This window comes from Falco naumanni, chromosome 15, assembly GCF_017639655.2.
Source record: "Falco naumanni isolate bFalNau1 chromosome 15, bFalNau1.pat, whole genome shotgun sequence".
Classification (NCBI taxonomy): Eukaryota; Metazoa; Chordata; class Aves; order Falconiformes; family Falconidae; genus Falco; species Falco naumanni.
Genome location: NC_054068.1, coordinates 16,042,060 through 16,058,327, shown reverse-complemented (window position 1 = coordinate 16,058,327; position 16,268 = coordinate 16,042,060). Strand labels below are relative to the sequence as shown.

The window sequence follows — 16,268 nt, the reverse complement described above, 5'->3', positions numbered from 1 at the left end:
TTACAAATGAAAAGCGTATTTCTTACTGAAATATTTTGTTCAACTCATTGAAATGCTAACTAGTCATTATTAGTCAGAACAAAACTTCAGAGTGAAAAGTAACAAATTAAAAACAAAGTTATACAGTCACACGTAAACTATTTCTACAATTATCTACCTACAAAACACTTACTATATTATCTCCTTCCTTGAAATAAAACATGCACTCTTAAGACCTTACAGCTTAAAGTCCTTTTAAAACATATTCATATTGATTATATTACAAGAGTGTGCTTGCGGCTTTGTAACCAGCCATTTACAAGGCAGCATTAATAAATAAATAAATAAATTTATTACTATACTTGCTAGGCATCTCAGAAAAACACACTCCTGTTGTTGTGGGCTGGATGACAACTCACATGTCAAACAATACTTGTTTCTGCATCACTTAGAACAGAAGATGGTAGAGAGCCCTATCACTACTCTTAAACAAACTGTGATGCAGGATACAGGAGAATGAGTCTGAAAATTATCTTGTTCAATTATCTCTACCAGGAGGCCCTGCAAGCTACCTGAGCAAAGCAAACATACATAGACTACAGTGAACACAGACATAGCACCAGGGCACTTCAGGGAGAAGCTGCCAGAAACAGCCAGCTGCATTCAAAGAAACTTGTCACCTTTCTCTGACTTAGATTACCAAGGCCATAAGTAATGGCTTTGTTATTTCTGTTTTTACCTAGAATGCGTTACTTATTCACTTAGTTTTATGCCCAGAAACAGAAGTTTAACACACCCTGGTTGTTCCTTCTCTCTAATTACAGACCAGAAGTTACTTTTCATGCTGAAATGAGGATTACAGAACAGCTGTTAAAGGGAGGAACATTTTGGCCATTAGGTGTGATAGAAGCTCTGAGGAAAAGCAGTATGTGCAGCCCTGTGGCACACAAGAGCCAGCTTTGACTTTGTTTCATCTTTAAAGCGCCGACTGACCTGAAACCTCTGAGCTGTGGGCCTGTGCTGTAAAGATCAAATCAGCAGCCTTACTGTCACAAAAGAGAAGGTTTATTTGGTTTTTATAAAAATGCTACTGAAAACAGACTACACAAAATCAGTAAGTTTGAAGGATACATTTTGATACAAACTCAGGTCACAACTCCAAGCCACTGAGGTAAAGCAATGCCTTGATTAGAAAACAAACAGCAGCCCCATGATCTACTTAAATTTTGCCATTTATGTTCGAGTAACCTAGAAAAAATTATTTCACCTTTTACACCTGAATTTTATTAATTCTGAAGAGATAACACACAGCAGTGGCAACCTACACATAGTATGCAGGAAATCTTATTACAACATCTATACACTATGTTACATTTACTAAGCAAAGAAAAACGCTTCCAGGGAAAAGATGGAATGTATTGCTTGCTCCTCTACCTGCATGTATGGACTACCCTGCTGCTTGATGCTGCAAGACGGAGCCTGGATCCTACCCAAGGTGGCTCAGGAAGAGAGGATGGTATAAGAAGCAAAAGGCAAGCAACAGCAATAGTTAAAGCTATTTGCAAGTCTCTGGAGATAACAATGGTAATTATTTTATTATGAGATAAAAGTACTCTAAAACTTTTTTAAGACAACATTTTTTCCAGGTGAAAATGTTGTTTTTTTAAATAAGAGTATAAGGAAATCCTAGATCAATGTCTTTATATTTTACATTTTGAAAACAGTAAAATACATTTTTCAGCAAACACAAGACATTGACTATTTATGAAGTATACCATAATGATCTAAGGAAGAAGTTGCACTTCCTTGTTCTAATACAAGATGATCTAACTGTGCCGTGGTTACAAACTATTTCACACTGTAACATCCTGTGTCAGCTTAGCAAATAATCATCTTGAAACTTTGTAGGTGCTCCTTTCATAGATTATCTTGCTATTTATGCAGTATTCAGTCTCTGAAAGAACCTGTTAGCTCCTCAAAGGGCACGTTAAAGAAACTGTATTAAGAAATCAAATACTGCCTGGGCTCTGCTTAGAGGAGAAGAGTGATCTTTGGCTCAGCCAGGTCCCGGTTTTCATCTGAAAGACCTTTTTGGTTTAAGTAAGGCTGCAACTCCACTTTAACAGTATACATAAATCTTTGGAACTGCCTATGAACACAGGTGCTTCTCACACAGAGCACCACATCCAGCCCGGAAGAACAGCAGAGAAAAGCAAGTAGCAGACAGCAGCCAACGCATGCTCACTGCTAGTGAGTACCCATCCTCACACCTCAGTCAGTCAAAGCAGCACCCAAGCAGGGAGCTCCTTGTAACCTAGAGGACAACACTAATTCCATTGCCTATCTGCTCTTACAAACCTCAGTTCCCAGGCTGATTTCTTATGATAATGAAACAATCTTTGATTTACACAAAGAATAATTTCTTTATAGTAAAAGTCCCAAATGTTTCAATACAGAAGCCCTACAGATGCTTAGTGCGGCTTGAGTATGACTTTTTATTAATCCAAAACACCAAAAAAACCCAGGTAGACTGAATCCCTTTCCAGAAAGATAAAAAGTAGCTTCTACACAAACCATGAGACCAAGGGATCAATCACTGGGTGAAGTATCTCAGCCCAGGTTTCACAGCCTTCATAATAAATTTAAATCAGAGAATGAGTCACTTTGATAAACTCTGTAATGTTAAATCAAAGTCAAAGATGTAACCCAAGAATAAATCTAAGAATCCAATTAAAGATTTTATTGTAATTCTACAGGGGGTATTGTCTTTTTCTTTTTTCATCTAAGAGCAACTGGCAATTACACAAACACCCACATTAACAGAAGACAATGATCATCTGTCTCTAGGCTAACACCTAAACTAATTAGCTCTCAGCCAGCACCTGCTCTTTCACTTAGCACAAACCACAAGAACTTAAATATCCACATATGTTAGGGAATGAAGTATCTTTCATGTTTACTCTTAATGGTGTTGACATTAGCTTCATTAAGAAAAAAATTACAAAGTCTAATGGCTGCTCTACAAGAACCTCCAGTGACCCTAATTGCTGTTAGTAATGGCTCCTGGAAGCAGAAATAACACGCTATAATGGCCATTAGAAATCAGTATCAGCTTACTGTTTTCAGAGTGGTATTCCACGTGCTCCTCATTTTCCATTCAACATTTCTGGATAGGGGGAAAACTGTCAATGTGTTGGTGACTTCGGCAAATACTGGTTTTAACATCAACCACTACAATGAAGATTTTTTTATTATTTTTTTTTAAGTACTTCATTTACTATACTACACACATACAATAAGTACACTATATCCTGAGTCTTACCATAGGCCTGCAACACATTCTTCTTCTTCCTATAGCACATCATATAAAACCTTCCAGATCAGGACTTTAACATTTAACAAAGGTCAGGATAGCTAAACAAACAAACAGAAGTCCCCAACCACTCACAACACCACTGTTTGCTGGTTTATTTATTTCTGACCTAGACACAATCATCAAACCATCCCAGAAGCTTTCTCTTTCTCTCCTGGAATCCTGCTTGCTTAACAATAATATTTTGAAAAATGGCACCACCACATTATTCTTATTTATCCTCGAAATATATAATAGATATAGAATTTCTCTGTGGTAATTTTCCTTTTTAGACATAAAGTAAACAAGTTAATATCTCCTGGGGGTTTTGTTTGTTTGTTTATTTTAAGGAGAGTTCCTTATATGGTTCCTAGCTCCCTTTGAAACACAAACAAACAAAGACACCCCTGCATCATGAATCTTAGCACAAAGCACTAATGTCATTAACGCTGATACAGTTACATCCTATTTCCTATTATGAAGAATTTTTCATATTACAGTGTCCAGCAGAGGACACTTGATTTCCTATAATAAATCACAGGCACCTCAGAATCAAACCCACACCTTTTAGGCGCATTGACATGGATTTCCCCCCACCTTATATTTGCACAGCATGGTCTTGGGTGACAACCAAGCCCATCAGGCACACAGCACTACAAATAAAATATAACACAACTGACAGGAGAAAAGCAGGCTTCTATGCCGAACCAAATTAAAACATTAGACCACCTATTTACTTTGCATGTCCAAAAACACTTTCAAAGTGTCTTTGCGAGTCTTCAGCACTTCTGCTGACCACAGCATTACTGGTCATAAACGAAGTTTCAGGTTTAACCAACTTTAGCATGGTCCTGGGTCATCGGTGATGGTCTGCTCCTGCGACATGACACACTTTACCACCACTGGCAAACGTTAGATCCCAGTCATAAGGATGAAATGCCATACTACGTGTAATAAAGCATTTTAATCCCTTTAATAACACAGAGTACTCATTATAGAAATGCCTTGACAGGTCCTACTGAGATTAGAAGTAATTTACCTACTCAGCAGTAAAAAAAAAAAAAAAAAAAAAAAGACACTAACCCACCCTCTACAGATATTTCAAGTTTCCCCTGGATATTAAAGTACCTCCTTCAGCTGTATCAATCTAAAGCTGTATCAAACTAAAAAAAAAAAAACCAAAAAAACAAAACAAAACAAAAAAACCAAGCCAAAAAAAGGATCTAAACTGCTCTGTAAGAATAGACAGCCTTTGGCTTTTGAGTGCATGCCTATGCCAAAGGCAAGCCCAGCCAGCAACTTCTCCATTCATCCTCTGCGCAGAAACACACGCCAGTTCTCAGGCCTCGCAGCTTCCCAAATCCGCCTTTTCCACGCGAAATAAACTTGGGAGAAAGGCTTACAAGCCCGCAAACTTCCAAGCGCATCAAGCGGTGCGAGGAGAGGCAGGCGGTAACCATGTAGACTCCTCGTTTCGCGCTCCGCGGAGCGGGGCCGCGGTGACCCCGCTCCGCGAAGGCGGGTTACGACCCCAGCCCAGTCCTCACCCCCCGGTGCGGTCTCTCACCTGCGGCCGGCGGAAGAGGAGCGGACAGCAGCGGGGCAGGGCTGGCACCGGCCGCTCCGCCTCAGCCGCCGCCTCAGCCGCCTGAGGTGTCTCTAGGGCCGGCGGAGCCTCCCCGGCGCGGGGAGGGCGGGACGGGCGGGACGCGCGCGGCGGCGGCGGCAGCGCCCCTCCCGCCCCCTGGCGGGGCCACCGCCCCTTCTCCTCAGGGGCCGTGAGGGGACGCGCGCCTAGCGGGGTGGCCGCGCTCAGCGGCATTTAACACCCCTGCGTGAGGGGGAGCCCCTCAGCCACCCCCCCTCAAGGCCTCCGAGCAGGGTCTGCAGCGCCCCGTCCCTCACAGAGTGTGAGGGGTGCCCTTGTGTCCCGCTGACCCGTCACACAAGGAGAGTGACTAGCCATCGGCATCCATGCTGTAGAGGTGTGGAAGCAAACTTCTGCCCGGGACCCTGAAAAATACAAAAGTTTACAGGCAGCTTTCAAAAATCCAGCCACAGCTGGAGTGCCTGTGGCAGGACCCCGAACTTCCCCGCAGCCAGGCTGCACGCAGGGATGAGGGACGTGACCTTTGCAGGCCACCGCTGTGGCCATCCCACAGCACCCGTTTCCCGCTCCTCCATTTACTCACTGCTTTAGTCCTCTGGGTACGTTTTGGGTGAGTTTCACCGGGCTGGCACTGAGTCCTCAGCGTGTCAAGCCTCAAACATCTGGCCACTAATTCAGACCAAGCCTAGCTCTACCACACCTAAGTCCGATGCAAAGCTCATTGCAGGTGACAGAATCTACCGCATGTAAATCCAACGCAAAGCTCATTCCAGGCGACAGAACGAAATGCTGATTTCTGTGGATTTTTGGATTAAGTTTATCTAGGGAGGCGTTAGTCACAGGTGACTGCGTGCGGCCCGTGGCAGGCAGGCGTGTGCCCAGCTGCCTGCAGCTACCACCACGCGTTAGTCATCCACGGTTGTACCATTACTGCAATAATGGATTAGTAACCAAACACAGTTTTTATTTGCGTACTGCTAGCCAGCTGGTATTTTCTATACTCTGTAGGCCCGAGCTATGTGATTGAATTGCCCCTCGCGGAGGGAGCAGCAGTTCAGTGCACACACCACAAGCACGACATCTTCGTTGGACCCTTAAGCTCCTGTTTGAGTATCGGTGGGCAAATAGGAAACATTATTTCCTGAGACTGCCCAGCCATTAGGATGCTTTGGGGATGTTAGGGCTGGGGATCTTGGAAAGGAATTTAAATCCAGTTTCAGCAATTTGGGACAAGTATATAACCAATACAGCCGGGGAAGAAGTGGTTACATACCTGAGGCGCAGGACTGGGCAGCAAGCAAACTGGACTCTGCTCCTCTGTTCCCTGCCCTGTGACACTTTTATGCCCAGTCCTGAGCAAGTTACCTAATCTTACCTAGGTCTTCCCATTCCTGTTTTAGATACCGTGTATCTGAAAAGCACTAGGAAATTATGCAAGTGTTCAGATGGAAGCAGCACATAGGATATTCAGACCATTTCTTAGAGGAGAGGAGAAAAAGGATCTTCCAGTAAAATGATTGTCAAAAAGAATTCCTCCTCTTCACTGAAAGTTGGATTAGATAACAAGATCTAAAAATCGCAGGAAATGGAAAATACATTATTCTGCTGAGATCATAAGTGGAGTCGTTTCAGAACAGATGGCCTCCATTTACCACTTCATCAACATTTTGTGGACCTTCAGAGTACATAGATTGCTTAACATCATTTCTGTGTACCCACAAATATTTACTATTCCAGAGTAAGATCTGAAATTCCTGCATGATTCAGTGTGACAGACATTGTGGGGGTTTTTTTAATGGCAGCAGTACCATTCTTCTCTTCACTGCTGTATGTACACTGTTATGCAGACTACTCTTAAACCACTGGTAATTACTATAACACATTTTTAGCAAAACAGATGTAAAAGGAAAAAAGCAAAATATGGAAATTAATGTCCAGCTAATTGGCTCCTGTATGTGCTATGTATAACTTCCCCTTTTCTGTTTCTGCTGCTGATTTTTCTCTCGCGCGCCGTGCAGCTGAAGTACAGTCAGGGCTGATTTTCACAACGCAGATGCTACCACCCCTTACTGGAGAGCACCTGACATTGCTGGGAGATCTACTCCACGACTACCCAAGTGCAAGGTTCTGTTCTGGGTGAGAAAAAGTGATAGCACTTAACCTGCCATTTCAATACCTTATCTCTTTGCACTTCTAGATTGATCTAAAATAAATTTCCTATGCGTATGTGATAGCTGGAAATATTTGATATTGTGAAAATATAGCCCTTAATCGAAGGTCCATCTGAAATGACACTGTCCAAATTAGAATACAGCAATCCCTAGGGTTTCATTTGCTTCTGTGAAAGCATTCTTCATAGACGAGCAAGTATTATGATTTTCAAACTCTCACTTAGAAAAAATTCCAACAGCTCTACAATGATATGGACATAATATACTGAATATATAAAACCAGAGAATTAAACACACACGCATCTGATCTTCCCAAAGATTGAATTGGATAACTGTATCGTAAATACTTTTGGATTTTTAGTTAAAACAGAATGCAACACAGATGATAAAAATAAAAAAATAATAAAATTCAAACTATTTTTCAATTTTTTATTCGAAGTATTTTTAGGTAAGGTGTTTATACCAAATCTACCTGCAGTGCCATTTACAAACTGAGTTATAGAGCATTACAGAAGCCTGTTTTGTACAATTCAGATGTGTGCTTCAATGTAAATTGCCATAGTCCCCAATGCCATGAATCATCATGAAATAGGGAAAGATCACTATTTTTAAAAGCAGCAGAAATAGAAAACCATAGTAATCTTCAACTATAATTTTTACATAGGGGGGTTACAATTTCCTCTTAGTAAATCATCGTGGGTTGAATCTGCCTTCAGTATACGCATGCTTGTACTATTCACACTAGTAAAATGTATGACACTGTTTGGTCCCAGCAAGTTACTTCTAAATCATTTTATTTGCAAAATGTTTCAATATTCAGATTTTCAGTGGCTCCCATAAATGAGTCAGATAGGACTCAGAGGGTGGTTGCTGACCAAACATATACATGACGAAAGCAAAACAGAAATACAATCTCAGAGATTATTCTTTTAAATTCTTAGGAATAATTTGAAAGTGAGTATACAGTGGACTATATTGTGGGTTAGACAGGATCTTAAATAGCACGATACTTTTAAAAGTCTGTACGCAGTACTTTTGAAATTAGCAGGTAGACTTTTAAATATATTCACTCCTTTTAAATATGCCTTTGACATCCTGCAATACCACAGCAGACAGCATTTAGGAAAGCATGCTTTACCACTCTGTCTTTTTGCAGTTCCTCAAATAGCCAGAAACAGTGACCAAGACAACCTTAACTTCTTCTTTTCTTCACTAGTTTCATGATTATAATTCAGAAAGCCAGGAGTAAAGTGCTGTCTTTAACGAACACTACAGTAGGAAGTATTTATTAGAACATTTTTGTTGTTGTTGTTTTGGGTGAGATTTAGCACCTATTTACCAGTGCCCATATGCACACACTACTCTCTTGGCCACTGATCAGTTTAAAGAATGAGACAAGTAACTTGAGTAAATTATTTGCTATTTCCTGTACATTTATGATTTCAAAGACACCAAATAAAAGAACGATCCCAAAGTGCGAGGTGCTACATACTTCGGAAGGATGTAATGAGACATTATTTTGAGCTGCTACATTGCTGTCACCCTCATTTACAGGGTAATACTAGAATCAACTGCTGAAGACTATAAAGTTTATGCTATTATATGCAGGAGTATCTTATTGCATCAGGGTAAAGAGAAGGTAGAGTTTCACTGCTGTTATGTAGTTTGCACCGAACAATCTTTTGGGAATCATTTGCTGCTTTACTGCAAATAAAGCAATAAATGCCACACGTTTGGGGTTTTTTTAGGGAAATGAAAAGCTATTCAGGTCTCTTGTCCTGTTCGTTATTTCTTTTAAAGTTGTCCAAGAGTTTAACTGACTTGGAACGATGACCATATTTGCTAGCATTCCAGGTTTCATCAGTTTCATCAGTGGCACTTAATGCTACAGCAGTAATTTCTCCAAAGAAAACTTCAAGCCCAATGCAAACTCACAGCACCATGAAATAATAGAATAAATTAGGAGAAGTATCAACAGTTCAAAAAAGTATCTGACTGAGGAGTTAATATGCTCTCTTCTAGAGGAACTGAAGGACTGCAGAATTCTAGAAGGTTTTGTTCCATTTCTTGGATTAAGAATCAGAAAAATACCTCCATCTCCTATCCTGCTCATGATTCAGGTTCTTTCTCCAGAGCAAGAACATGCTTTCTGACTTGAAAAATCAGTGCCTGGCTAATTGCTTAAGCCTTTTACCTGTACTTGCAGGTGTGATTTGGACTGCACTAAGGGCTATAGATCAGACTTGGTTTAAAATCTTTCTGTATAATCAAGTTGAACTGTATTAAAAATGGAACATTTTCTTCTAGAAATTGAATTACTCTTAACAATACTGAGTGACTGATCTGGTCTGTGACTTCCTACAAAACTGTTAAATGGTCTTATTGAGGGATCACTCTTTCTTTTCATTAATTGACAAGTTACGCAAGGGAAGAAAATAAATGAAAGGAAGGCCATTTCTCAGTTAGATATGGTAACACTGTGGGTGGCATTTGCAACAAAATGGAATATATTATTGATTTAAAGAACACAGAAGAGTACAGATCATTTTATTTTCACAGTGAATGATGAAACTATTTAGCTAACTGTTTCCAATTTGCACTTCCAATAATCTTCCTCTTAGTAGCCCGGAGGGTATACTGGAAAGAAAAGAATACTTCTTTTAACAAGTGATAGGACAAGAGGGAGTGGCCTCAAATTGTACCGGGGAGGTTTAGATTGAGTATTGGGAAAAACTTATTAAAAAAACCCCAAACTTCTAGGGTTGTCAAGCATTGGAACAGGCTGCCCAGGGAAGTGGTTGAGTCACCATCCCTGGAGGTATTTGAAAGACATGTAGACGTGGCACTTAGGGACATGGTTAAATGGTGGACTTGGCAGTACTGGGTTAACGGTTGGACCCAATGATCTTAAAGGCCTTTTCCAACCTAAACGATTCTATGCTTCTCTTTGGAAAAATCAGTAAGGAACAAATGGACCACGTATATTAGCAGGGAAAAACGCTTTTATGTAAATCAAAATACAATTCTAGAACAGAAAGTTCTTAAGAGAATCCACTAGGAAACACAGAATTACTAACAAAAAATTTTTTAGAAGTCTGTTACAAAGCAATTTTAAAAGTGTGTGGACAAAGTTCACCTGGATAAATCAACATAGCCCTATTATACTGAAGCCAATGGAGTAAAAATTACTTACTACCCGAGGCTCTAGCTTTTAATATTAATTTACTGAGCTTAGGGAAGTAGTTGACCTCTTGAAGATTAGTTTATTTAGATTGCAATGGTGATTGTAAAAGAGACAATACAGAGTAAAGCACATAGCCCTCCCTTTATTTTCCTTGATGCTGAGAAACGGAGTGTATTTTCCTCCAAGTAGCTGGTATTTTCAAACAGACCGATGTAATAAGTATCCCAAAGCTGAGAGGGACTAAGATGGGAAATGCTTTACTTTCTTACTATCGTGAAATCACAGAGTTCTGCTGCAGCAGTAACTGATGGTGTCTTTTAATTGCTCACAAGACCAGTATCAAAACCCATCCTGGTACCACCAGACATCACAATGCTATTAAATACGGGCCAAGGAGGTTTTAAGAGTTTGCCTCATCTCAGTGGACCAAACAGTGGGCAACCAGCTAATCTAGTTTGTGATGGCAAACATGGTTCTAGACCCTGGGATCCCACCCCTGGTGGAGTCTGTGGTGCAGGAGGTCCTTCGCCATTCACCAGGAGCTGGAGGAAGGGCCTCTAGCACCACCTTCTCCTTCACCCACCCCCTAGTCCAAGAATCCACGAGCTGTGTAGAGTTACTCTGCTGATTGGCGTGGCTTCTGACATTTCAGCTGTGTTTATAACTGTTGTCTTCTAAGCAAACTTGGAAGACAAGTCACTAAGTGTTAATGGGTGGTCTATAACTGAGCAAGATGCCTGCATAGTTCTAATCACTCTACTGATGTATATACATTAGGTTTTGCTTTAAAAAAAAAAAGAAGTTGAAAGTCTTTGAAACTCTGAAATCAAAAGATTGAAAAATCAGAGGAAAAAACCAGATAAAATTGATCTCACTGAAATCAGTAGGAAACCTCCCCTTGAATTCAACAGAACCAGGCTTTTAGTGGTAATTTCTAGAGTAAGGCAAATGAGTAACCTCAAATTTGCAACAGCAAAGATCTCTCTCCTTTGCAATAAAACCTAAGAATTTTTATTGATATAGTAATGTTAAAATTGTGTTCATACTGCACCTTCATCATTCCAGTACAACACATTATTAACTAAAATCAGCTGGGAAGTGATTAATTTCAGGATAAGGATTGTCTTGTGCTTTAGCATGTCCACACAACAGTGGGTTGTACTGGTATTGTTATAATTTTCTTCCATGTGGATAGAACAGGGAAGAAACTTAGCTAGCTTCTAACACAACTGTATCAAAACTGCATACTTGCTGTTCTTTAACAGTGATCCATCCAGCTCATAAAATTCAGTCTTAACCGATGCCAGCAACCTGCTTAGGATACAGGACAGCTGTGATTTCCAATGAGGCACATAGGTAGGAAAAAATGTATAAAACCAGAGATGCTGATGAGAACACAAAACAAGAAATGAAAATAAGTAAGTCTGTAATAGTGACATCAGGAAAGTGAACGTCAGTTCTAATTTATGTCCTTTTAGTATTGCACCAGCTCATCACAATTGTTAATTGTACTCTTCCCTTACTAGGCAGCATCAGAACATTCAGACTCTCCCAAATGTACAAATACAGTAAGAGTTCACAACTACTGTTTTTTGTGGGCAGCTTTTTAAGTGTTGATAAGTGGAAAAAAGGTACATAATACAGAAACTATAGAACTAGCATTACTTCGTGAGTTACTGTTTTCTATTGCTTCTACTTTAGCAACACTCCTTTAAAATCACCACTGTAATCTACAATACTACTTCATTCAATAGAAATGAAGTGTGGTAATGCCACTTGAAGATTTAGGGGGTTTTTTTGGTTGGTTTGTTTTTTTAAATATGACTATCCATGCACAGTAAAAGTACCAGACCACTGGTCTCTGTAACTGCAAAAGTTGGCTTCCTTCCTTCAGCTTCCAGATTCCCAACTTCTGTATTTGCCTACACTCCTAAGAAGTTTGTTCTGGTTTTGATTGACCATCATGTGACCTCGTTCTGAAGGATTCAGAAGTACTTAGTTGTTAAATGTATTTATTTAAAGCACTTTGTGTTGGAAAGCAGGTCCAGGGCAACGAGAGCTGGCCAGGGTGGTCTCTGGCCTGTTTTGCTGGAGGAGGTGAAGGCTGCCTGGCTGCACAGCTGGAGATGCCAGGGCAACCCACTGCCCCGGCTCCTCTTTCTAATAGCTGGTACCACTCTTACCCCACGGCTTTTGAACCTACTGATTTTGTTTAAACTTTTTTTTTTTAGGCAACAAAATTCAGTTTTCTCAGCCATACCTTCAGAATAGTCAAATTCTGTGAGATTTGGGATGCATAAGTGCAGACAGTAGCTCAGCATTACCAGGTAAGTTACTACTACCTGATGGTGCTATTGTCTGCATACAAACAACATGGTAAAACAGAAGCCTTCAAGCTACCTTTCGTAGTTGGGAGTATGTAGCTTAGACACTGCACAAAAGCAAATCACTAGATGGCACACACTCCAGCTCAGAGATACGTGAAGTTTTCAGCAATTAGATTGCTTTACGATGTTATCTTGATAGATAATAGTTGGTATCATAACATAGATTTAGTAAGACATGCTTTGAGATGAATAAAAATCTCGTAGAAAAGACTGAATTATTTTGTAAGTTATTCCTCCCTTGCACTGTCAAAAATTTTGACGAGCACAAGCAAACAAGCTAGCATTGAAGGAAGACAGTATGAAAGATTTCTACTGGGTTAGCCATTGATTTTTCTAAGAATGGTCTTTTCATACTTACTGATTACCAGGCAACCAGAAATTAGTTTGATTCAAGATCCACTACAGAGAAGCAAAAAATCCAACCCTGCCTTAATCAGTCCTCTACTTACAAGAATGAACAACAGTTTTGTTTTGAAACAGGCCACAGAAAGAGGACAATGCAAACAGCAACCATTAATGCACATTTCACCTAAAACAAATGTTATTGTTGTAAGAAAAATATTTCTTCATACTCCGGGTGCAACAACCTGTTGTACAAAGACCAGCAAGGTGAATTTGTTTTGGGATTTTTTTTAAGATGGGAACTTCACGTTCAGAACAGGCATTGTTGTGGTACACTGGCAGGCAGCATAAACAAGTGACTTGAAGCAGGTTTATTTTCAGATTTCACTGTCACCAAATCTGGTTCAGTAAATGAACTTCAGACCTGGGAAAATGCAGGTGAGAGCAGCGATTACTTTCTCTAATAGCTATTCAGAAACATTTGATTGCTTAATGATATTTCAGCTCAAGAGTCAAACATTGCTTCACACAGAAACAAAAGTAGCTTTATATACAAGAGCTTTTTTTTTTTTTTTTTAATTTTAAATAAGCAAAACACTCACCAAATCTGTACCCATGGTTCCTTAGACTTCCTCTACCACCACACAAATGCATTCTTTACAAGTCAGCTCTTGCATACAGCTAAGAAGTTTCTTCCTCAGGTGCTTTGTACTAGGGAAACTAGGGCTTCATTATACAGAAAGATTTAATTTAAAATATATATATATATTTAGTCTAACATCCAAACATTAGATTCTTGAATGATTTGCACAGAAACTAGCTTCAGTGAGGGCTAGGGGGATGTATTGCCAACTCAACCTGCTCAACTAATGAGGTTTGTGAGGTTTTATTTTTCTTTAAAAAGCAGCTGTAGCAGCAGGCAATACCCTTTTTAAAGCACTATCGGTCTCCATCCCTTCCCACTTCACTATAACCTGTTGGGACAGGATTTGATAAATGCCATATTCACCATCAGATCTCTGGGTCATAAAAAACGAAGGGTGGACTCAGTTAAAGAAGGATGAGGAGGTTCAATTCAGCAAGTTTAAAATATCAAGAGCCATCAAGGATTTCAAAGACAACTTTCAAAGGACCACTAGCAGGAGAGTAGAACCAAGACATACCCGTATCAGTCTAAATGGCAAGCAGATTCACTGCTCAGGCCATTCAGCATCTGACAAGTAGTAACGTCTGAGCACACTGACTCATTAGAAGACGGCGCAGCGCCTCATTGTGCATGCATCTAGGAAGCCAGAAAGACAGCATTCCTCCAAATGGTTTTTATACGGAGGATATCCAAGATTTCTTTTTTGTCTTCCCTTACTTGTGTCCAGAAGTGATTTTCAGGATCCTATCACCTTTTACCAATTCATTTACAGCAAACTAACTCCCCATGTCATAGCTTCCCAAGTTCACTGCTGGTTACACTGCTACAGGAAGGAGCAAACAGAAACAGGCAATTTTTAAGCTTGCTACTGCCAAGAGAGAGGCCTATTGAACTGTCGGGTCAAGGTGTCTTAACAAAAGCACCACACTTCTGTTAGAAGTTTTTTGGAGTCCACAAATCGATAGAATGGTCATGGCGGGGAAATCACTAAATACACTAAGAATTAAAATCAAACCTGTTCAGAATTTAACTGACCTAAATTTTACAGTAATCTGAAATATAGATTGATTTGATCTAGCACTACCTTAACTAAAATGCACAAGCAACAGCCACTTTCCGGCTCTTTCATTCCCATTTCCTTTTCAAGTAGATACTTGACACAAACTTTGGCCTTGTAAAGACCCAGTAAGGCCATTTGAATTTTAATTCCTGTGTTACTCAGGATGTTGTTCATTGAGTAACCTGCAAAGGATTCTTGGTGCTGAATAATTTCTCTCAGATCATCTCAAACATCCTAACAATCAACCTTTGAAGATTAGTTAATTAGGTTCAGAGCAAATTACTACCGGGAAGAGCCTGGTAACTTTGACACAGGAAAATCTACAACCATGATGTAATTAAAGCACCATGAGAACTGCAAAGCTGGTTTCAACTTACAGATGAAACCACGAACACGTATGTCAGAACTGCTGGTAAATGACTCATGGAAACAGAGTCAAAGCACATTTACATTTAGGTCACTGCACCTGGAAAACATTTTTGAGGAGAACTTGTGGCAACACTACAAAGTAGCTAGAAAAATAAAGCTCTCAAATTCTGCACTTTCAAGGCAGTTTCAAGACATGGCAAACTTGATTCTTAGAAAACTACATTGCACTATTAAGAAGCAACTTCTAGGGAGTCTGCAGAATAAATAATCACTAGTCTGCACTTTAATAGTAGCTGGAATAATTAAATGTATTTTCTGTTACAGCCCCTAAATAGGTAAACGTACTCTCTTCTGGAGTAATTACATACTCTGTAACCTCTTACAGCTTTTACTCTCCAGGGAATAAAGCTGGAGTCTCACGTTCAGTTTTATCATCTATCATCAGTGTTAACATCCATCCAGATGTCAAATGGCTGGCTGCTTTTATTTACGTTTTCAAGATGAGACTATTTTCTAATCAGTTGCTCACGTTATATTTAGGACGCACTCATGATTACTCCAGACAAAAAAATTAAAAGTTCCATTTTGAAAGTACATTTTAAAAGTTGCCACCAGCCACTTGACTTCTGATTATTTTCTTAAGATTAAATTCTAGGAAAACAAGTCTATTATAAACATTTAAAAACCTGAGCTGTGAATTCTGAGGAAGCTGCACAGAACATGGAGGTCAGTATCAGGTCATGTCTCACAAATGGGAAAGTTTACTTACATTTCAGCTTCTTTTCTGCCACAAGGTGGAAGACTGGCAACTTAAAAGAATAAAATCAATAAACACACAGCTTTTAACTATAAACACCATTTGAACTATTCTTTAAAAAAAAAAGTAAAAAAAACCCTTAACAAAATAATCTAATGTCAAACAAGAAGATATATAAACATTTCAGCTTATTTATTTCAGATGGTCTTTGTAGACTACCAGTGGCACAACGACAAGAACTTTCCAGTGTGTGCACTGATTTATGCAAGCAAGGAAGATAACCAAAGTTAAGAGCATACTTTGGCAACATCAACTGTGCTTCAGGAACTATGCTAAACACTGTTTCTAGCTGAAGGTAACTCAAATTAACTTTTGCATATTTCTGCAACGCCCTCCTCAGCGTGGCAGCTGT

At 39.7% G+C, this 16,268-nt stretch overlaps 1 protein-coding gene across 3 annotated transcripts in view; it reads right to left on the bottom strand.

Annotated features, from left to right (window-relative positions):
- ADCY7 (adenylate cyclase 7) overlaps positions 1-4,999 on the bottom strand; it is a 67,749-nt gene extending 62,750 nt beyond the window's left edge. For all 3 annotated transcript variants that reach the window (XM_040615044.1, XM_040615042.1, XM_040615045.1), the window contains exon 1: positions 4,899-4,999. The gene's annotated coding sequence lies outside the window, so the exon portion shown is untranslated. The remainder of the gene's footprint in view (positions 1-4,898) is intronic.
- Between the last annotated feature and the right edge of the window lie 11,269 nt (positions 5,000-16,268).